This window comes from Neofelis nebulosa, chromosome 1 (genome assembly GCF_028018385.1).
Source record: "Neofelis nebulosa isolate mNeoNeb1 chromosome 1, mNeoNeb1.pri, whole genome shotgun sequence".
In the NCBI taxonomy this organism is placed as follows: domain Eukaryota; kingdom Metazoa; phylum Chordata; class Mammalia; order Carnivora; family Felidae; genus Neofelis; species Neofelis nebulosa.
In genome coordinates, this window is record NC_080782.1 from 143300752 (window position 1) to 143325185 (window position 24434).

Consider the following 24434-nt stretch of genomic DNA (forward strand, 5'->3'; position numbering starts at 1 on the left):
AAATTTATAGCTGGCTGGTTTGGTTAATTAGGAAAAAAGTCTGATGCATGAAGATTATGTAAGCCCTGAGCACTGTAAAGTAAGCATCTTTCGGAGTTCATAATCAACCCAGGGAAACATGACACCTGTCCTTAAAATGCCTGACACGGTAGTTTCATGTTATGGATTTGAAGTTTGGGATATGTCATGGTAGTCTTCCTGCTGGGTGGTTAGATGTGTCTCCTGCATTAGGTAGAGACACGACGCTACCCAAAGCCATAACACGGTCTTATTATAGAAATGGCTCTGGAGTCTTCAACAGAGTGAGCAATTCTGATCCATTTTCTCATTGTGATGCAAAAGATACTTGCAACTTTTATGCGGTCTTTGCTGCCCATTGGAGCCCTTTTTAGGACTAATCATTTGACTTTGCGCTAATGAGATTAAACCCAGCAGGGGCAGATATTTTCCTTTTTAATTTTCATTCCTGTTATTTAATTGGCATTACACACACATAATGAGACCAGAAAAAAAACACCCTGTAGCAATCTGTTCAATACAAATAACTCAGGCAGATGCAGCCAGATGTATCCATGGTGACCTCCTTGACTCTGTCACTACCTGCACATTAGGGAAGATGGCCCGGAACACTTAACTCCTTGTTTGCTGAATGTATCTCAAAGGCGCTTCCTCCCTTCTTCCTTCCATAGGAAAAGGCATTTAGCCAAATCTATGTGTTTCTCCATATTGGGAGTTGTCTGCTCAGCATCTGTGTGAGTGATATAGCCTGGGGTTCTGAGTGGGTGCTGGACCCTGGTGTTTGTGCTGGCTCACTGCCGGTTCCAGTGATGTGAGCAAAGACATTATCCATCTGTTCCCAAGGCTCCATCTTACAACATGGAGGAGAAATACTGAACCACACGTGAAGCCATCAGAACAGGTAATAAACAGAACACATCCTTTTCGTGTACTAGGTTTTTATATCAAGACCAGTCTTCTCTTCTGAAAAAAGACATTGTCTTTTCGAGTCTGATATGAGAAGGTCCACTCTCATGAGACATAGTGGTTTTAATCTTTCTGTACTTAATAATTCAGGATCCCAGGGTCAGCCTAGTGATCCCCTGGTGTCCAACAGTGCACCATCACATGGTGGTGACCATGGGGCTTCCTTCAATGCACCATAAATGCCTCCTTTCTTCCCCAAAACATCAGGTGACCATTAATGTAAGGTCCACATCCCATGGAGCAAATTGGGTGATTCTGAAATGTATTTTGGAACTTTCCTTTGTTTACACAGCATGTGGAACATAAAAGTTTCCACGCCTATAATAGACAGGACATTAACATGTTACCGTCCATCTTATCACTGAAGGAAAGATACAAAGGCAGGAATCCTCTTGCCACTTCATTAGGCTCTGTTCTCTCTTGGGATTTTCTCTGCCCAAAGCTAGTTCCCTTCCAATGTTCTCTGTTTCCGTGAAACGTACCAACATCCTGGTGATATGTTTCTGTGAAATGTACCAGCATGCTGGTGATATGTGTCCATGAAGTGAAACCTACCAGCATCCTGGTGATGGGGAAATAGAAAGCATCTTTCAGACTGCTTCCCTCTGGTCAGTGCATTTACTCGTTTTCACTTCTGCCATGACCACGCACCTCCTGTAGTATGGGACCAGGAGAATAACCACCCAGTTGTTCTTCCTTTTCCAACTCTTGCCCTTTCGCTGTCCATGTCAGCAACCTGACTGCTGTTTTAGAGACCCAAGTCAGATACATGTCATTTTAATATTCATGACCTTTTAATGGCTACCCTTTGCACTTCAGCAAAACAAAGTAAAAAACCAGACTGAAGCAAAACCAAACCCCAAATACATTAAGTCCATACCTTGGCTCACGGGGCCCTATGTGGCCTGAGGTCTGGCTCTGCTCTATAAAGATGCCACCATCTCTTACAATTGCATCTTACTGCAATAGTCACCTCTTTATTGTTTCATCCTCAGGTGAAAACAAAACGATTAGCGTCCCTCCCTGGCTGTGCACTGTCTGTCCTTTGACAGACACCCCAGCCTCACCTTGCTCTTCATTACCTCTGTTCCAGCCACTTCCCTCTGATTTCCTAGTGCCGGTCCTCTTCCTTCCAGGACTCTACCCGCTTGGGACTTTACCTGGAACATCCTTCACAATCCCCTGACTCACCTGCTTCTTGCCAGCAGCTTAAGGTGTGTTTCTTCAGAGCCGCCTTGCTGGCTGTCCAGGCCACATGCCACGCTTTGTCATTTGGTCTCCTAGGACAACAGTAGTCATTCCTACTCACCACTGGCCATAAACTTCCATCTGTAAGGTGACCCCGATCTTTTCTTTTCTCAGTGAGAAGATCTATGTTTGTTTTTTTTTTTTTTTTCTCAAACAGGAATAAGTAAACTTGAAGAGCTATAGATGAGACAGTCAGGAGCCTAGATATGGGGGCACCTGCATGGCTCAGTTGGTTACCTGTCTAATTCTTGGTTTCAGCTCAGGTCATGATCTCATGGTTTCATGAGTTTGAGCCGTGCATCTGGTTCTGTGCTGACAGTGCGGAGCCTGCTTCTGAGTCTATGTCTCCCTCTCTCTCTGCCTCTCCCCTGCTCACGCTTTCTCTGTCTCTCTCTAAATAAATGAAGGTAAAAAGAAAAGAGCCTAGTATGGTATTTAATGTAGCCATGCTACATGTTTACAGTCACATCATACAAAACAGTGTGACTGTGGAGATGTGGTTTCTTCTCCTTTCATTGTTTCCATGCTCTTCATCCTTGACCTCGTGTCTTCGTCACCGCGAGAGCCATTTTTTTGAGTTCCCTAATGCGGTTTTGTGAGCCATGTCACCTTCACTTCTATCTAAGTTGTTTGACATACAGCACTTTGTGAATCATGCATGATGCTGTCGCTGGAAATTTATCCCGAGCCACTGGAACCCATTTGTGTAACATTAGGATAGGTTTTTTTCTTCCCCCCTCATTCGTCCCATGAGTATGTATTTATGATGGCTGCGCTCTGGACAATCACTGGATTGCTTTAAAAGTGATCTTTAAAAGGCTTGTTTACAATGACTTCTAGCATTTACAATTGTTAGGTCATCCCTCAGGGACAATTACGAAATCTTCGTTAATTCCACTCCTTTATTGCCAATTATGTCCGTTCTAGGTTAATTTGCTGAATGACAATTCAGTGAACGACCAATTTGCTTAATTTACCTGTTTCTTTTCACCATTTAATTTTTAGCCCACAGGCTTTTTTTCTTTCTTCCTAACAGCACTGTAAGGGATGTGAAATTGGTCTCTGCCTCAGTTCCCTCTTGGACTGGATACTGTTTGGCCCCTCGGCACCCTCCCACCCCTCCCCAACACTTTTTTTTTTCTAATAGAACCTCCCTTTTCTTTAGGTAACCGCCCCTCTCTCATAGCCTTGGACCCTGGAACCACTGACTCCATCTTTGTTTTAAGCATATTACCTTGAGTGAGGTAAGGTGAGGCCAGATGCGGACGAAAAGAGAGAAACCAGAGTTTTACAGTTTTGTTAGACCACAGACCCCTGGGGAGAGCACAGTAGGATACACAGGAACAGTTAGGGGAAGCTCTGAGGGACTTCATGAGGCAGGGTGAGGAAGCAAAAACTGTGGGCAGGCACGGTGATTATGGTGTTTCAGTGGGAAGGGACACGAAAGGCAGAATAGGCGATTTTAGGACTGGATTTCTGACTTTGAAAGTGGTGACACCCCCCCACCCCCTATGGAATTCATGTTCACTGTGATGTTAGAGTATATGGTTTGGGGCTCTCTGAAGTTTCAAGATGTTTTTGGGCGAGTCTGGGTTTATTTGGGAACAGCTAGTAGCCATTTCTGTAGATGTTAAGGTGTCAATTTTCATAAATGAAAGAGAATGCCTAATCCAATCCCTGCTTCATGTGTGAGTCCTCATGAATGCAAGCCATATATGGCATTTCCCTGGTGATATATGCAGTGTTTGCCCAATCCTACTTTAGGTTGAGAAGAACTCGGAGAGCAGGACCTGGCTCTCTAAGGCAATGGTGGGATTGTGGACTTCACACTGGATGCCAGTATGGAACACTGAGATCCAGATGAGACAAATTACATCTTAGCAGAGGCCAGTGTGGGCAAAGAATTGTCATGGCCATGTTTTCCCATTCCCCCTGGTGCTGGCAGATGGTACACAGGGCATAGATCACCCCCAGGGAGAAAAGAAGGAGAGGTGAGAGGGAATAAGGACTTCATGTGTATCCAAATGAGTCTGTGCCAGGGAAGGGGGATGGGCCCGGGGTATTGGAACTGACATGCTCAGCTTTCCACCAGGAGGGTCTGAGAGCTAAGCTGAGATGTTCAGAAATAAAAGAAGCAAGACTATCACATTCATCCCTGACTGTAGGAGACATTCTATCTTGACATCTTTAAATGGCCTTTTGTGTAGAAGTTCATAGCCACATTTCTTCTTGGTAAGTCTGGTGTTTCAGTTGGTTTTACCTATATTTTGGCCTACTCTCTGTTCTTATAGTATGGGACCCCTCGTGGGTGTTTGTCGAAACTAGCGGGGTCTAAGCCATCAGTGACTTGTGTTACATCAGATCTCCTGGTTTGGCTGTAGTAAGTGGAAGTTGACTAAAGACAGCCTTGTCAAATTATTTATATTGGCTCTTTTGAGAAAACAAAATGTCAACATAAAATTCTTTAGTCTTTCTGTGGGGCGCTTGGGTGGCTCAGTTGGTTTAAGCATCCGACTCTTGGTCTCGGCTCAAGTCGTGATCTCATAGTTTGTGGGTTTGAGTTTGGCATTGGGCTCTGTGCTGGTGGTGTAGAGCCTGCTTGGGATTCTCTGTCTCTCTCCCTCTCTCTGCCTCTCCCCTTCTCTCTCTCTCTTTCTCAAAATAAATAAATATTTAAAAACAATTCTTTAGTCTTTCTAGACTAAAAGGCCACAGTATTTCAACCTCTAGGTGGATGTCAGTGATGGCCTGTCAATCACCCAGCAGGTATAGAGGCTTGCAAACATTTTTTTCTTCTCTTTCCCTCTCTCTGTCTCTGTCTCTCTCTCTCTCAGATATGTAGATATTATGTGATAATACTCTTCAGATTAAGTCCTACTTTCATATTTTTACATTATCACTTAAAATTTTTCATTATATATTTAAATGTTCCAAAGGATATAATTTTGATTATTTGACAAATATTGACATCTGAAAATAAAGTTTAGATGACTCTTCTAAATGTACCCAACAAATAGGAATGCTATAGTAATTTGATTCTCACTATCATCTCAAAAATTTTTTTTTAATGTTAATTTATTATTTTGAGAGAGAGAGAAAGAGAGACAGAGTGCGAGCAGGGGAGGGGCAGAGAGATAGGAAGACACAGAATCCGAAGCAGGCTCCAAGCTCTGAGCTGTCAAGCCGATGAGGTGCTTGAACCCATGGACCGCACGATTATGACCTGAGCCGAAGCTGGACGCTCAACTGGCTGAGCCACCCAGGCGCCCCCTCACTATCATTTTTTAAAAAAATGCATGAAGAATCTTTTTTGTAACAGCAGGGAATCTTGCATCATATCTTCTTGTGCTAGGAATCGTATTGTTGTATTGTTCACAGAAATGTATTCTAACATAATACATTGTTATGTTTGAAAGTCTTTCACCTCATTCTACTTTTTAGGATTTAATGTATTTAAATTTAAGTACATTTAAATTAAAAAAAACATTTCTATGACCTTAAGGCTTTAAAATGTGAATACTTTTCTTCTAGATGGACTTATCATTATAATAATTCATACACACTGGATCAGAAAACATGCATTTATTACAAACTGTGATCAATTATCATACACAGAAGTAAAAATTGAAAAGTTTATTTATTTATTTTGAGAGAGAGGGAGGGGGAGAGAGCAGGGGAGAGGCAGAGAGAGAGAGAGAGAGGGAGAGAGAGAATCCGAAGCAGGCTCTGCACTAGCACAGAGCCCGACTTGCGGTTTGATCCCATAAACTGTAAGATCATGACCTAAGCCGAAATCAAGAGTCAGACACTCAACCCAGTGAGCCACCTCAGGGGCCCCACATAAGTAAAATTTTTATTGAAAATGCATTCCATAATGAAATGTATTAGGGGAGATGGTTAAGATGCCTTTTGCTTAAAAGAACATTCATTTCGTCTCATTTTTCAGTTACCCAGTTTGGCCCTTTGGGAAAACGGACCGGGGTGAGACTGGCCATGTATTGTGAAAGGCGCCGTTCAAGGAAACCAACGTTAGGAACGTGTGCCTAGAGAAGTTGAGGATTGATAATCTGCCTCACACTTCTCAGAGTGTCTTCATGTTATTCTTCGGGGTGTCCATAGCCTGCTTTGAAGACCAGTGTCTTTCACTGTGGGAAATGTGGCAGAGATGTATTTCAGCAAAATATCACTTTCCACTTTCAGGATCCTCTCATTTTGGGAAAGACGGATACCAGAACAAGCCTTGGTCTACTCTGCAGACTTGGGATGCTTACCGTGGCAGTTAGGTACCTGTAGTAAAACGGTGATTCTGCATGGCTGAAAGAGTAAACTCATATATTTTTTAACATGAAAAATTTCTGGAAAGCAAGTTAAACATGATAGATGACCATTCCTTGGAGAAGAACCAAAATTTTCAGGTGCTAGGGAATTAGCATAACTCAGTGAATGCTAAAACTGAACTTATTTTTAGAAATCTATAGAGATTTGTTCTGATACAAAGCAACCGTATTATTATGAAGGGTAAAATAACCCCAGAAATCACAAGATGTTCTGAGGTCCAAATCAACAAAATATCAGAGTGGATATCAAAGGGAAATCTGAAACGATTTATCATGAAAGGCAGGAATGCCTTCGGGGAAGGTTTCTTCCCCCCAGGTTAGCTGATACACAAGTCAAGTGGATATGTCAAATGTAAGACAAATAATGGTCTTAATAGAATTGCACAACTGAACTGCTTTGATGGAATTGGATCAAGGGAAAGCAAGAAAAGGAACACATTTGTACAGGGTGAAGTATTATCTTGGCATACATTGTCTCATGAGATTTGGCTTTCAAAATGGGCTCAATTTAATTTCGTGAATGGCCGTTTGAATTGAAAATAAGCCTTTAGAACCTGAAGAGGAATAATCAGAGCACTGGGTTGAGACAGTCTGGGGCTTTTACTGAGGTTTCGTGGCAAGCTTTCCCTGGACAGGTCTGGTGTTCCTACTTGTGATTTTGACAGGTGCACATGCTGGACCACTGTGCCAGATCTCTTCCTCCAGGTCCCAATCACAGGACACCCTCCTTGATAACTTTCGTATTGGGCAAACAGTTACACAGTAGCTAAGATCGCCAGTGACCTTCTGCTTTCACTTTGGTCTTTTGGCAGATGTGATATACTATTTTAATATAGAAAGTGTTATAGAGTGTGAGGTTCTGGACACTTAAGCAAATTTTTTTTTTTTTTTTTTTTGTGGGCAAGTGCAAGGGGTTTTTCTCTGCTTTTATTTATGTTCTTGCTTTCTGATGATGGACCTTTATTGAGGAGATGTAAACATCTGTTTCTGTTCATTTATTTTCTGATATCTCTGGTGGTGGTGGTTTTGTTTTTGTTTTTGTCTCAGTTCTGCTTCTAAGGAAGGTAATTGTCTTGAGATTCTGTTATTTTCTATCCTTGGGGGTTTCTGGTAATTGAAAATGATGTCATTAAGTACTTGGAAGGAGAAATAGGTCATTATTTACAGTTAAAGGGTATACTTTAAAAAGTATTATAATTATCTACAATAATTCTATGCAGTTTTTAGTATCTTTTAAAAAATATTTTTATTTATTTTGAGATAGAGAGAGAGAAAGAGAGAGAGAGAGCAGGAGCGGGGCAGAGAGAGAGAGAGAGGGAGAGAGAGAGAGAGAATCCCAAGTAGGCTACTTGCTGTCAGCGCAGAGTTGGATGTAGGGCTCGAACTCAAAAACCATGAGATCATGAACTGAGCCAAAACTAAGAGTCAGACGCTCAACCAACTGAGCCACCCAGGTGCTCCTCTATGCAGTTTTTAAACTCATTATATGACAGTAGTTTATTATTATTATTTTTAACGTTTATTTATTTTTGAGACAGAGAGAGACAGAACATGAATGGGGGAGGGTTCAGAGAAAGAGGGAGACACAGAATCTGAAATAGGCTCCAGGCTCTGAACTGTCAGCACAGAGCCTGACGCGGGGCTCGAACTCACGGACCGCAAGATCATGACCTGGGCCAAAGTCGGACGCTTAACCGACTGGGCCACCCAGGTGCCCCTATATGACAGTAGTTTAAAACTCAGAAGTTAAGTAAGGGAAAATGGGTTACATTTCCTAATATTGTTGTATTTTGCAGAATCCAGGCTCTTCTTTGGGAACACCATAAATATTCGATGAAAATCTCATTGATCCAAATAGTATTTACTGTTTGATTCCATGAATATTCTAGCCGCATGCATGACAAATGTATAGTATCATCATATTCATATTCAAAGTAATTATGAGAGTCATAGATATATGACTTGAATTACTCCCCTCAGAATTTTGCATATTCACACCATCAGGTCACCTTGAGCAATAATCACTAGAATATTTCCATTTTGCTCCTGCTACAGGTACAGATCACAATCTCCAGGAAAGCTAAAGGGAACAGGGAGAGGGGCGGTAAAGACGGGACAGCTTCATAGTTAGCAAAATGCTTACTTGGGATTAAATGACCTTTCCTATAAATCAGAAGGAAGGCTGTCAGCTGGGCACTTTCTCATTTGCAGCATGTACAAGCAGCAGGAAAATGAGGCAAAGCATTCTGTGAAGCAAAACATTACCTGCGACGCGATCTGTACTCACTGTTGTCTCTCTCCTCCTAGAAGCCATTAGTGAAGATAAATCAGGTGAGGCCCCAGTACATCCCACTCGTCCACTGGCGCTTCCTAATAGCAGCATCTTTATTTTCCTACCTGAAGCGCTCTTGTCCTTCCAAGCGACAGGAAGGAGATAAGGTGAGCTTATGCTGAGTTGGCTTTCTCGGAAAAAAAAAAAAGAAAGAAAGAAAGAAAGAAAGAAAGAAAGAAAGAAAGAAAGAAAGAAAGAAAGAAAGAAAGAAAGAAAAAAGAAAAAAAGAGAACATTTTGCAATACTAAAAACAGAACGTGTTTGGGTCACATTATTCCAGAGGATGGTAGTAAGATGCTTTTAAATTTCTCCAAACTACAAAGTGATGGTGCTCTGCTGTTCCCAGAAATCCTAATCGGCCTGGAGCCATGGGAACCTTCCGGGTACCCTCAGGAAGTCCCACCAATCCTGGCCATCATTTTAGACCCCTAGAAAAAGATCGGCAGTCCCAAATGGCCACATGAGAAATGTCCCAGATGTTAGACTGCCTTCTTCGTTCTCTGGGGAATAAAAAGTTTTATAGTTCACTGCTCATTTTCATGTCGCTCCCCGCATCTGTCCAAGCTTATTTCTGCTGACATTGGATTTGCTGCTTCTTCTCCACCAGTCAGGCCATCTTCTTTTCCTGGTGGTTCACTTATCATGCTCTTGTCCACTCTAGCCCCTGCTCATAGCCCCCTTTCTGCCTGGCTGATCCCCTCAGCTGTCCAAATTTTGTGCCCCCCACCCACTGCAGTGAGTGCCTAGGGACCTGGCATTTTCTCTGCAACCCACACACTCTCTACAATGCTCATTGTCTTCCCCAGGGTGAGTTACTTTAGGGTGTCGGTGGAGAAAACACTCCTAGAGAGCCACAGGTGAATCTTACCGAGAGGGGACAATAATGAGATGTCCTAATAATGGCCAAAATTAGATTGTTCGCTTATTCTCCTTTGATGCCCATTTTGTCTTGAAAATCATGTCCCTGAATCCATGTGGCCCTGTTTCAGCAACCCATAAATAGAAAGAGCATTGGAATGATGCAGTCCTTCTAACGACCCTAAAGAAGTCATCTTGCCTGTGTTTAAAGAAAATGGTCATCTTGCTTTTTTTTTTTTTTTTTAAGGGAAAATTAAGCTCTGGTCTTGTCTCCCGGAAACTCTCTCATCCCATTCCTGTGACTGGGGCAAAATGAGAGAGGGTTTTCAGGGACTCTGACTGTGGTGTGGGTGGATGTGGAGGTCTGGGTGCTGTGCTCAGCAGACGCCAGTGGCTGCTGTGCTACAGGTAGAAAACCCCAGTCTCTCCCCAGTTCAGCACCTGGTGCCCAGACCTCTTGGATTCCATTTACTCTCTGGTTCCTTTTGTCCCTGGATAGGCCATAGGACTTGAAGTTTCTGCATCGTGTGTTTTGGCAGAATTGACTATATTAATTATATTAATTGTGAATTCCCTTCTCAGTAAGGAATTGGCACACACTTTTAATTGGGTTGGGTTAGAAAGAATGCTGTAGCTAACAGGTGCCGAGTGCTTATGCTGAGTGTTGATTTCCATGAGCTCATTTCCCCTTTGTGATGACAGGAGGAAAAGATGAGTGATTTTTCGCCAGGTCACTCAGCCATTGAGAAGTGGGGCTGGGATCTGTCTCTATCAGCCTGACCCCAAAGCCGGTGATCTCACCCACGGGTGTCCCTGGTGGTTGGAACTAGTTTAGTGACTCAGAGGTGTCAGGGCCAACACCTCGGCCAGTCTCCTGAGCTTTCCCTCGGAGGTGGCTGCTGTAGTTTCTGCTTTCCCCTCCCATCTCCAAGGCTAGGAAGAAGAGGGTGGCTGGCATTGTGAGATTTCCAGATAGGTCTCATTGGCTAGAGCTCTGCCACATGGGATCTCTGGCTCTCGAGGAAGCCACCAGGGTGAATGTGTAGCTTTTCAACCTTTACACTTGTACAAGTAAAAGGGCATGGTTTGGGCCCAGTGACAGTTGATAGTGTCATCCACGTGCCTGATTTTTTAGAGGTCTCTCTTACTTGGCTTTGAGGCAGGAGCCGGGGAGAGAGCATTCTCTTTCCCTGAACACTACTTTTCCTTGTGGAAAACTGAATAATGCCCCCCACTGATATGCAGGTCCTGATCTTGGGAGCCTGTCTTTGAATCCTGGTAGCTCTTAGATGGCAAAGGGGACTGTGAAGATGTCATTAAAATTAAGGATCCTGAGATGGGGACATTGCCTGGATTATCCACATGGGACCTGAATGGAATCACCAGTGTTCCTCTGAGGGGCAGCTGAGCAAGATTTGACTGGAGGGTCAGAGGTCATGTGGTGACTGAAGCAAAATGTTGTGCTTCTGGTCTTGAAGATGGAGGAAGGGACCATAGGCCAAGAAATGCAGCTCTAGGCGCTAGAAAAGGCGGGAAGCAGATTCTCCCCAGGAGGCCTCTGGGAGGAGTGTGGCCTTCTTGACACTTTGATTCTGATCCAGTGAAACTGGTACTAGGCTTCCGCCCTCTAGAACTATAAGAGAATAAATGTGTGTTGTTTGAAGTTACTAACTTTGTGGTAATTTGTTGTACAGCAGGGTGTGTGTGCGTGTGTGTGTGTGTGTGTGTGTGTGTGTGAAAAAGAGACAGACAGACAGAGACAGAGAGAGAAATAGAAAGAGAGAAGGCAAGACACAGTGACGTGGAGTTGGCCACAACTAATGGAAATTCTCTGCCCTGGAATGTGGTTGCTTAATGCCTTTGCTCACAGCTATGGCCCTTAGTAATTAAAGCTGAGAAAACCGGGGTGGGGGGGAATCCCATCAGATTCCATTAGGCACTCGATACTATCCTGTGCCATCTGTAACAGTGAGGTCTATCTAGAACAATCGGGCCGGGAACTTTTTCAAAGGCAACAACCTTCATATGTAAGTACAAGGGGTCGGTTATCTAAGTAAGGTTTCTATTTTTCACTTCCGCCCAGACTCAGGTAAGGGATCCATTTGACAGCAGGCAGTACCGTGATTATGTAATCAGCTGTCAAAATGGGAGTCTTAATTTTCGCCGAGGTCCTAAGGGCCGAGTAGAAAACAACAGAAACCCCACATTTAAAAGTGAGTGTCAGATCTCCCACGCAGGACTGGCTGAGGAAGTGGCTGAAAATCGGTTTCACCACCTGACCTGGAGGGCATCCAAGAGAGGGGCTGAAAGGAGGAGAAAGACCATGGAAGAGCCGTGGGCTTCTCTTCCCTCCTCCCTCGCCGCCCTCATCTCACGCTGAGAGGGGTTTCAAGAAGTCCGCTTGCAGGTTGCCAGCTCTCCTGTGGAGTCCGTGGGCACGAGGGATGGGTGTCTCACCACTGCTGAGGAGATAGCTAGAGCTGTGTATCTGGTAGCATGACGCCCTCAGAAGCCTACATGGGAGTCATTTCTCCCCCTTCAGTAGCAAGACTGAAGGCATGCGTCTTCCTGGGGTGCGTGTGGGTCTGCCAGGCTGGCGGCGGAGGGGAGCTGACCAGGATGTGGCCAGGGAGCCCAGGTGATATGACAACACAGGAGAGTCTGCATGGGTGGTCTGCTGGGGGTCAGGGAGCTGAGAGGGTCAGAAGTGGCCTGTCAGTGGAGGTGGCATCACCCACATCTGAGACCTTGCTTCCAGGGGGTCTCCGCGTTCCCCTCCACCGACCTCACAAGACAAAGAGCAGGGTTAATGATTGCCAAATGTTGGATCACCAGCCAGGCTCAGACTGTGTCCAATTCCTGAGTGACTTCCTCCCTTGGGCTGGACTCTGGCTCGAGAGAGGAGGCCTGGAAGTGTAAAGCTGGGAATGTGAGAGCCAGTGCAGCAGGCCTCCCCTCCACCCCCCTTACATTTATTTCTAGGCCTAAACAACAACAGTGGAGATGGAAAGGGACTCTAAATTAGATAGTTTGGTGTTGATTTTCGTGTTTGAGTAGGCAATCATTGCCAAAACAAAACTGTTCTTGTGCTTCAATCAAACTGAAAAAAAAATTGAGGGCTTTTCCGGAGATTTCCTCCAAGAGGCAGGGAAGAATGAGCGTGCAGATGAGGTTTGAATGGGTAGCAAATGAAGCATCAGTTGTTTTCGGCTTGTCCCGTGGCATGTGACTTGTTCCGTTATGTGAGTAGAGCGGTTGCTGTGCGACTCCTGGTTTACCAGTGCAGTGTCGCTGGGGTGCTCTAGATGTTCTGGGTCATCTTTGAAAATGTACTTGGCCAAAGCATAAGAGACTCTTAAAAACTGAGAATAAACTGAGGGTTGATGGGGGGTGGGTGATGGGCATTGAGGAGGGCACCTGTTGGGATGAGCACTGGGTGTTGCGTGGAAACCAATTTGACAATAAATTTCATATTAAAAAAAAAAAAGAAAACGTATTTGGGCAGTCTGAGTAAAGGGGAAAGCCCCATGCATGCTAGGGGAGCTTTGCTGTGAGGCTCCCTTGGGTAACTCCACAGCAGATCAGGGCAGGGCATACCCCGTCTCCCTGCCAACCCCTGAACCCACAGCTGGCCTCTTCTTCCTCCTTTGTTGATATGCAGGCTCAAGACCTTGAGTGCTTTGCCTCTGATCCCATTAATGTTCTTAAGCGTACACCGTGTAGACATTATCTCTGTCCTACTGTCCTCTTTGACCCTACTTTCCTTCAGTCATTGCCTGAAGTGTCCTTTGGATATAACAAGGATTGAGGTGAAGCTTGGTAGCAGGTGGGGGTCCTAGTCAAAGCCGCAGCCTGGGAGGAAGATGAATTTCCCTTTCCGCTGTTGTTATGGGGACTTTGGCCGAAATAGAAGGAGGATAGGGGGTGAAATTGAGGAGGTGGTCCGTATAAAAGGTGGGGGATCCATTTTTGGCTCAAATTGTGAGTTCATCTCAGGGAAAGACCGATTCCTGTATGCTTTTTAGAGGAAAAAAGATGGATTCAGTGAGTCATTTCTGAAACGCACTGCAACATGCATTTGTAGGCTCAGAGCTGTGCGATGGATTGATCCCGACTTAATGCAGTTCAACAATGCTTGTTGAAGCAATCACCGTTAAAAGGATACACAAGCAATGCTGAAAAGCTGAGGGTTGAATGGGTTTCAACTTTCCTCAGCACTGAGCCAGAAACTCCTCATTTGTTTTCCCTTTCTGAGAATCACCTCATGCCATTCAGACAAGGTGACAACCGTGCCTCAAGAAACTCTGTTAAGCCAATTTACCTCAGGCGTGTGGCTGCTGCAGATTTCAGAGGAAAGCTGTGAGCAATGAGAGACTGTTTTCCCAGCTTTCCAGTGACCAAATAACTGAGCTCTTTTCCTCAAAAGAGTCGTGGGGTTACCCTGGTGACTCTATTTCCCCTTCTGCCCTTCACAGGCTGTGTGTGTGGCCTTGGGAAGTCATTTAATCCGACAGGTCTTGAGTGACTTCATGTAGAAATGGCAGAAAGTGGGCTAAAGCTGGAGGCCAAGTGTTCAACAGTTCTCTGATTTCTTTTCTGTTGCGAGGCAGTGTGAATACCTGGGTGATTTTCACCTTACAAGGGCCTGTATTGTGACATCACAAATAAGCCTTGGTGGCCGAGGTGGTCTGACTGGCAGGTTCTCACCTTGGTATTTGAAGACCCACCCAAGGTTTCACCACTTTCATCATCCTGCCTCTTGCTGCCCTGACGGGACCTGCATGCAGATTCCTTATTCAGAGAAATAGACCTAAGTATTTTCTTTTGGAGTGAAAAAATAGATCCTGGAAGGGCACTTGGTTGACTCATTGGAGCATGAGACTCTTGATCTTGGGGTTGTGAGTTCAATCCCCATATTGGGTGTAGAAATTGCTTAAAAAGAAAATCTTTAAAAAAGAGATCCTGGATTTCCTTCTTTCTCTCTCTCTCTCTTTTTTTTTTTTAACGTTTATTATTTTTGAGAGACAGAGAGAGACCGAGCATGAGCGGGAGAGGGGCAGAGAGGGAGAGGGAGACAGAGAATCTGAGGCAGGCTCCAGGCTCTGAGCTGTTAGCACAGAGCCTGACACAGGGCTGGAACTTGTGAACTGTGAAATCATGACCTGAGCCAAAGTTGGAGGTCTAACTGACTGAGCCACCCAGGTGCCCCCTGGATTTCTTGTTTTTAAGTATTGAATATTACAACACAGTGTTGTAGTATTTCCATCAACCCTTCAAAAGAATTATATAATCAGACTCAATTCATTATTCCTAGATAAGATACAAAGGCTGTATGTATTATTGGTTTTGTTTAGTGGACCTTTGGTTGCTCTCAAACCTTATTTTGGGGGGAGGTGATTTCACCTCCTTCCCTCTGCTGGGTGTTGTGATGTGTGCCGAGAGCGATAAAACATGACTCCTGTTCTAAAACACTGATGAGAGAGCTGGAGATAATATGTATGAACCACAGTTCAATGACATAGAAAGGAGGTTCCTCACCAATAAATATAATGCTCCCAGGTGTGGAGGGCCCAGAGGAGGACTGGGTGGTATGTGAGTAGGTAGAGATGTACTCAATAACATGTCTCACTATGTATGGTAGTGGATATTTCTGCAAAGCCTTGGTTTCCTCTGCCCCTCTACCCACTGAGAGTGTGTGGTCTTTTGGGTCAGTTAAGTCTAGGAGTCTCTGCCTTTGGAGTCTCCTTGGCCCTTTCTGTGTGTCCCATATTACCCTATACTTTCCCAAAGGGAGTTGTTATACCCTTGATTCCTTGTCCACTTATCTCTCTTACCAAATTGCTATACACCCCATGGAGGGTCAGATCTATCTTGCTTACTATGGTTTTCCCAATGACTGGCATTTATTGATTGAAGCACTTATTGATTGAGAAAAATCATTGATAATTTAATAATCTGCTACTCTTGAAAGACTACTTGAAACTTTCCAGGATAGGTTTAATGATTTTCTTCAACCTGGCCCCTCTGTAGCTCTATTCCCTTTCTCCCATGGTAGATTGAACATATTAGATGCTATTTATTAATTCAAGATAAAATGATTTTGTGTATCATTTTGTGTAATCATTTCTATGTATCAGGAATGGTTCTGGTTCAGAGTTTAAAGGGGTGAACAGGAAGGAGACAAGAAAATCCTTGCTGTCTTGGAGAGCAAGAGAAGAGAGACAGAAACTAAATAAGCAAAGAAATAAACAAGGACATTTTAGATAGTTCTCTGTGCTTTAAAAACAAAAAAGGCAGTGTGATGTTGTAGAGATTGATGGGGTGGGTGGTGTGGGAAGGCCTGAGGAGAGAATTCTTGACCCCTGAAAGATGGGGAGGAAACAGGCATGTAAATGGCTGGGAGTGGGGTAGGGTAGAGGGGATAGTGTAGGCAAAGACAAAGGTCTAGGGATAGGGACAAGCTTGAAATATTTAAGAACCATAGAGAAAGCCCAAGTGGCTTGGGAGGAGGTGAGTGAGAGTGGTTTCAATAATATGAAGTGGGAATAGGAGGCAAAGGTCAGATCATTCAGGGCATTTTAGGCCATATGTGGCAGGAAACCAAAGGCACACTAAAATTGGATTATTTGGAGAGGGTTTTGATGTGGGCAGGGTTAAGGTAAAGCAACAGGGATTAGTGCAGTATCCCAGGGCTGGTGACTGTGAACTGGCAGGGAGGAGGCTTATGGGGGGCGGAGGGAATGATCCCTTCATTCCCCTCCGTGTTTCAAAGCTCCCATGGATTCCTCCTGCTGGTGAAAGGAACCAGAAGCAGGAAGGCAGGGGAACCCAGTGATTGGAGGCCCAATGATGGAGGCCACCCAAGAGGAGCCCACCATGGTCTAGACAAGAGTCTAGCTCACCCAGCTTACAAATTTGGATTTTCATCCCATGAATAATGGAAGGCCACTGGGGGATACTGATAAGGGGAGTGACATGGTCTGATGTCTGTTTTGAAGACATTACTGCAGCTGCTGTATGGAATATGGCTCCAGGCACGCTGCCCTGTTAAGAGACCCATCCAATGGCCCATGTTTGTGCACCCCCCCCACCCACCTTGCACAACAGGATCCAGTCACTGTAAAGGGCTGCTGACACTCCCTTTTGTGGCAAAGCTGGTGGATCAGCTGTTCAGGGCCACCCATAATGGCTGGATGTCTCTTGAGGTTCATGAGTGGCATGTGGGAGGTGGGACGGTAATCACACAGCTGTGTGGGAGACAGATTATGGCACTCTTTCTAGTTTTCAGTTTGGTCTGAAACTCAACTCTGGGTTGCCTGGCTCACAGTGGCCTTCCCTCACAGAAAACTACCCTGAGTGCTGCATGTCCCTCAATGTGCAGGCAGAGAGCATCATTGAGGAGGAGCTCAGCTGAAAGGGGTCATCTCTTGTCCCACAGTAGGGACTGTTTGCTAGGGCTCTTTGCTCTTGTTTCTGTTTATGGCATCATGATAATCTTGGCCATTCCAGGGATGTGATCTCTCTCAATTGGGCTTTCGTGAAGGCAAATTGGATCTGAAAGAAATTTTTTTAGAAAATGTCATAATAGATGGGCCATCCTGGAAAGAAAGTGTATAATATGTGTGTGTGTGCCTATGTGTGTGTTTATGGGGAGTTGGGGGCAGAGGAGGAGGGAGTGGCACAGAGGGAGAAGAGAGAAAGTGCAAGGTTTTGACAACAGTTTGATGAGTTCAACTTACCTTCCAAAAATGTTTTGTAGAAAATGTCGTAAGTTGCCCAGATTGAGGATAAAGGCAAAATTTTTGAAACTTAAAAAGCAACACACACATAAAACTTTACTTTTGGGTTACAAGTGTTTGACTTATCAGTCTGAGGCATTGTGATGCTGCTTATAGTTTGTGTTGCTATCTGTACTTCTGATTTTAAGGGAGGGTCACGCTAAAAATCTATAGAAGGAGTATTTATTGTAGAGTCAAAAACCAGCTTAACTTTTGACTCCATTACAAGTCTCAGGCTATCCTAATTTGGTTGGAAGCTTGAAGTATGAATGATATATTTCTGTTGTCAAATAGAATTTTGACAACATAGAAAAAAAATGACTAGGTTTAAAAAAAAAATTTTTTTTTAACGTTTATTTATTTTTGAGACAGAGAGAGACAGCATGAATGGGGGAGGGTCACAGAGAGAGGGAGACACAGAATCCGAAACAGGCTACAGGCTCTGAGCTGTCAGCACAGAGCCCGACGCGGGGCTCGAACTCACGGACCCCGAGATCATGACCTGAGCCGAAGTCGGCCGCTTAACCGACCGAGCCACCCAGGCGCCCCATAAAAAAAAATGACTAGGTTTTAAGTTAGTTTTAAAAGATATTTTTAGGGGCGCCTGGGTGGATCATTCAGTTAAGTGTCTGACTCTTGATTTCGGCTCAGGTGATGATCTCACAGTTCATGGGCTCAAGCCCTGCATCAGGCTCTGTGCTGACACTGTGGAGCCTGCTTGGGATTCGCTCTCTCCTTCTCTCTGCCCCTCTCTTGCTCACACTCTCTCCCTCCCTCTCTCTCAAAATAAATAAATAAATAAATAAATAAATAAATAAATAAATAAATAATTTTTTTTAAATAAAAAAGACATTTTCAAAGACAGATCACAGTTTTCCAGATTGGAATTACTAATGAATAAACCAAATGTTAATGATGGGTAGTATTTTAACACTCTGTTACAGATATATTGATCTAATTGTTCAAGAATCTTTGAATAGTTAGTTCGTATTCAAGGGACAGCTATCATGTAATGAAATGGCTTTTAACAAACTCATTAAAACGCATTCAATTGGCAAAAAATAAATTGAATGTGGACTATTTGTAAGGCAAGTGAAGGAAACTGAAATGCATGAGGCACAGTCTCTGCCCCCAAGGAGTGTATGTATTGTAATAATTTTGCACTTCAATATAATCACCTTGGGAAGCTATCACTTTTTTCAGTGAGATCACTTCTGCTAAATGTCTAGGAACTCCTTTGGATTTGGCTTCCGAGCACTTTAACACATTTGCACATGTGCATGCACACACACACACCCCACCACACATGCAGGTGTACCTGTTGACACTTTCCAGTCTTTAGAAAAGGGTTCAGCCAAATAGGGCCTCAAGTGAAATCCAGCCTACTGCCTGTTTGGTATGACTCCAGAGTTAAGAAAGGTTTTTACATTTTTAAGTGGTTGAAAAAAAAAAAATCAAAAGAAAAATAATATATTGTGACACATGAAAATTACATGAAATTCACATTCCAATGATCAGAAATAATGTTTTGTTGGAACACAGCAATGTTTATTCATTTATATACCCTCATATATGGCAGCTTTCATGCTACAATGGCAGAGGTTAGTAGTTTTGACAGAGACCATATGGCCCTCAAAGCCTGAAATATTTTTTATGTGGTCCTTTGCAGAATCCTGTTTTTAGGATCATATCTAATTTGTTTTTTAAAGATTTTTCAATTAGATCCTCTACCTTCTTTCAAAGATTCGAATCTGAGTTACTCTTTTACTCTTCTCCTATTTTCAAAAACCTCTTTTTCAGAATTAAAAGATTTCATATCACTTTATGGACATTCAGGAGAATCTTGATCAGGTTTTGAAGTAATCCCCAAAAAGTTCCCAAATACTGTGAGCAATGGTCACATTATTACTACACTGATGGAGGAAAGTCCCTGAGTTCATTAGGATTTAAGGAATATGGAGAAGAAGAATGCCCCTCAGTAGACCCCCAAGAAGACTTCAGATATATATGGAACAGTGTTCAGGTACCAGAGAAACATATGAGTCCACTCTCTTTGCCCTAGTGTGTCTCTGCCTCTCTGTTGTGTTCACTGTGATTCTCTCCTTCTGAGACTGTTGACTGCCGTCTCTCTTTCCTACAATTCCCTACCCCATGACCTGTATTTACTGGTGGCTTCCATTGTCTCATTGCTTTGGCTTCTTCTCTCTGGGTCTTTTGTATCCTTCTTGGTGTCTCATGCTCAGATGTTCTAGAAAGGATGATCTTAGTGGTCTGTCAGTCACTACCCAGTGAAGTGTATCTTTGATGCACAGAGTGATTGACCTAGATCCCTCCCACTTAGTGGGGCAGTCCATAGATGACTGTAGGGCAGGGAGAAAAAGGAGCCTGAATAGTGACATGTTATCCCCATTTGGAACCTGTTTTCTCTTAGTCATCTGTTTGTCCTTAATATGCACTGGCATATGGATGTCCAGGCATCAGGGATACTGCTCAAACTATAGGTGCCCTCCCCATTATTGAGGTCAACAACCAATGGATATCAACTCGGTGAATCAATATGGTGAAGAAATGCTAGCTGTGGCCCAATTACTGGGAGCTGACTATAAAATATTTCTAGAGGAAAACAAACACAGATGTCATTAGGCATTATATAGGTAAGTTGAAAGGAGAGCAAGTCAGGTTAAGGCAAGTTTGAAATACTCAGTAGTGGTCACCCTGTAACATTTAAACTGGGATTCCAGTATAGCCTAACCCAAACCTGTTTACATATCTGCAATTTTAGTTCCCTGCAGCAAAAATTTGATTTGGTTTTTAATAAGTTCATCAGAAGATGCAGAGGTCCTCATTTGAGATCAAGAAATTTGAGCCTTTAAAATAAACCATCTGTACTTTCAAATTCCAGCCCTATTTACTATCTCCTGGACCCATCCCTCTATTTGTTGTCATTTTCTCCCATTTTGCATAGAGTCAAAGTAAACCAGAAGATAATACATTCATTTCAGAGACAGTTTGCTTTGGTCTAGACAAGGGTCTAGGACACACATAAATGAATGTGACTTCACCCCCTTAGGCCACATTAGATCTTCCCAATGGCTCTGCATAGGTAACAATCCCTAGTTATGGATTTCTCTGTGATAGTCACATCTGCCTTTCTAGTACATCTGGGGCCCTCCAGTGGTGTAGATGGGATTCTCTCTGGAGAATTTAGCTCTTTTTAATGCTGTTTTGAATCCATATGGAACTTGGATCTCCTCCTTTGGGAAGCAAAGGAGGTGAAGGAGGTGGCCATAAACACTCTGACCTTGGTACTATCGCAGGACCAAGTGGCCATGACTTGGACGGTATTAAAGGTAGATACCCACAAGGATTATTGTGTATTAGGAATTAAGAATTAAAATGCTTCTTAGGGTTGTAGCACAGGAAGATATATACATTTTGGGAAGGGTAAGGAAAGAGGTTATTTATACATTCTTCTATGGCATTTTTAAAATTTATTTTTATTATTTATTTTTTCAGTGTTTTTAATTTTATTTTTCTTATAGCAATGGTGGTCTCTGTCAAACTGTTTCTACTTTATGTTTTTTTTTTAATATGAAATTTATTGTCAAATTGGTTTCCATACAGCACCCAGTGCTCATCCCAAAAGGTGCCCTCCTCAATGCCCATCACCCGCTTTCCCCTCTCCCCTACCTCCCATCGACCCTTAGTTTATTCTCAGTTTTTAAGTCTCCTATGGTTTGGCTCCCTCCCTCTCTAACTTTTTTTTTTCCCCTTCCCCTCCCCCATGGTCTTCTGTAAGTTTCTCAGGATCCACATAAGAGTGAAAACACATGGTATCTGTCTTTCTTTGCATGACTTATTTCACTTAGTATAACACTCTCCAGTTCCATCCACATTGCTACAAAAGGCCATATATCATTCTTTCTCACTGCCAAGTAGTATTCCATTGTATATATAAACCACAACTTCTTTATCCATTCATCAGTTGATGGACATTTAGTCTCTTTCCATAATTTAGCTATTGTTGAAAGTGCTGCTATAAACATTGGGGTACAAAGTGCCCCTATGCATCAGCACTCTTGTATCCCTCGGGTAAATTCCTAGCAGTGTTATTGCTGGGTCATAGGGTAGATCTATTTTTAATTTTTTGAGGAACCTCCACACTGTTTTCCAGAGTGGCTGCACCAGTTTGCATTCCCACCAACTGTGCAAGAGGGTTCCTGTTTCTCCACATCCTCTCCAACATCTACAGTCTCCTGATTTGTTCATTTTAGCCACTCTGACTGGTGTGAGGTGACATCTCAGTGTGGTTTTGATTTCTATTTCCCTGATGAGGGGTGACATTAAGCATCTTTTCATGTGCCTGTTGGCCATCTGGATGTCTTCTTTAGAGAATTGTCTATTCATGTCTTCTGCCCATTTCTTCACTGGATTATTTGTTTTTTGGGTGTGGAGTTTGGTGAGTTCTTCATACATTTTAGATACCAGCCCTTTGTCCGATATGTCATTTGCAAATATCTTTTCCCATTCCATCGGTTGCCTTTTAGTTTTGTTGATTGTTTCCTTTGCAGTGCAGAAGCTTTTTATCTTCATGAGGTCCCAATAGTTCATTTTTTGCTTTTAATTCCCTTGCCTTTGGAGATGTGTCAAGTAAGAGATTGCTACGGCTGAGGTCAGAGAGGTTTTTTTCCTGCTTTCTCCTCTAGGGTTTTGATGGTTTCCTGTCTCACATTCAGATCCTTCATCCATTTTGAGTTTACTTGTGTGAATGGTGTAAGAAAGTAGTCTAGTTTCATTCCTCTGCATGTTGCTGTCCAGTTCTCCCAGCACCATTTGTTAAAGAGACTGTCTTTTTTCCATTGGATATTCTTCCCTTTGTCAAATATTAGTTGCCCATACATTTGTGGGTCCAATTCTGGGGTCTCTATTCTATTCCATTGGTCTATATGTCTGTTTTTGTGCCAATATCATACTGCCTTGATGATTACAGCTTTGTAGTAGAGGCTAAAGTCTGGGATTGTGATACCTCCCACTTTGGTCTTCTTCTTCAATATTACTTTGGCTATTTGGAGTCTTTTGTGGTTCCATACAAATTTTAGGATTGCTTGTTCTAGCTTTGAGAAGAATGCTGGTGCAATTTTGATTGGGATTGCATTTAATGTGTAGATTGCTTTGGGTAGTATTGACATTTTAACAATATTTATTCTCCCAGTCCATGAGCATGGAATGTTTTTCCATTTCTTTGTATCTTCTTTAATTTCCTTTGTAAGCTTTCTATGGTTTTTGGCATACAGATCTTTTACATCTTTGGTTAGGTTTATTCCTAGGTATTTTATGATTCTGGTGCAATTGTGAATGGGATCAGTTTCTTTATTTGTCTTTCTGTTGCTTCATTGTTAGTGTGTAAGAATGCAACTGATTTCTGTACATTGATTTTGTATCCTGTAACTTTGCTAAATTCATGTATCCGTTCTAGCAGACTTTTGGTGGAATCTGTCAGGTTTTCCATGTATAATATCATGTCATCTGCAAAAAGCGAAAGCTTCACTTCATCTGCCAATTTTGATGACTTTGATTTCCTTTTGTTGTCTGATTGCTGATGCTAGAACTTCCAACACTATGTTAAACAACAGCAGTGAGAGTCGACATCCCTGTCGCGCTCCTGATCTCAGGAGGAAAGCTCTCAGTTTTTCCCCATTGAGGATAATATTAGCTGTGGGCTTTTCATAAATGGCTTTTATGATGTTTTAGTATGTTCCTTCTATCCTGATTTTCTCTAGGGTTTTTATTAAGAAAGGATGCTGAATTTTGTCGAATGCTTTTTCTGCATTGATTGACAGGATCATATGGTTCTTATCTTTTCTTTTATTAATGTGATGTATCACATTGGTTGATTTGCAAATATTGAACCAGCCCTGCAGCCCAGGAATGAATCCCACTTGATCATGGTGAATAATTCTTTTTACACACTGTTGCATTCAATTTGCTAGTATCTTGTTGACAATTTTTGCATCCATATTCATTAGGGATATTGGCCTGTAGTTCTCTTTTTTGGCTGGGTCTCTGTCTGGTTTAGGAATCAAAGTAATGTTGGCTTCATAGAATGAGTCTTAAAGTTTTCCTTCCCTTTCTTTTTTTTGGAACAGCTTGAGAAGGATAGGTATTATCTCTGCTTTAAATGTCTGGTAGAATTCCCCAGGGAAGCCATCTGGTCCTGGACTCTTATTTGTTGGGAGGTTTTTGATAACTGATTCAATTTCTTCGCTGGTTATGGGTCTGTTCAGATTTTCTATTTCTTCCTGTTTGAGTTTGGGAACTGTGTGGGTGCTTAGGAATTTGTCCATTTCTTCCAGGTTGTCCAGTTTATTGGCATATAATTTTTCATAGCATTCCCTGATAATTGCTTGTATTTCTGAGAGATTAGTTGTAATAATTCCATTTTCATTCATGATTTCATCTATTTGGGTAATCTCCCCTCCCTGAGAAACCTGGCTAGAGGTTTATGAATTTTGTTTATTTTTTTCAAAAAACCAACTCTTGGTTTCATTGATATGCTCTATAGTTTTTTTTAGATTATATATTGTTTTTTTCTGCTCTGATCTTTATTATTTTTCTTCTTCTGCTGGGTTTGGGGTGTCTTTGCTGTTCTGCTTCTGTTTCCTTTAGGTGTGCTGTTAGATTTTGTATTTGGGATTTTTCTTGTTTCTTGAGATAGGCCTGGATTGCAATGTATTTTCCTCTAAGGACTGCCTTCACTGCATCCCAAAGCATTTGGATTGTTGTATTTTCATTTTCTTTTGTTTCCATATATTTTCAAATTTCTTCCCTAATTGCCTGGTTGATCCATTCATTCTTTAGTAGGGTGTTCTTTAACGTCCATGCTTTTGGAGGTTTTCC

General features: G+C 42.7%; 1 long non-coding RNA gene across 1 annotated transcript in view; it reads left to right on the plus strand.

Moving 5' to 3' along the window:
- Positions 1–19218: 19218 nt before the first annotated feature.
- LOC131516867 (uncharacterized) overlaps positions 19219–24434 on the plus strand; it is a 206319-nt gene continuing 201103 nt past the window's right edge. Inside the window, exon 1 of the long non-coding RNA XR_009264277.1 lies at positions 19219–20191. This is a non-coding gene — a long non-coding RNA (uncharacterized LOC131516867). The remainder of the gene's footprint in view (positions 20192–24434) is intronic.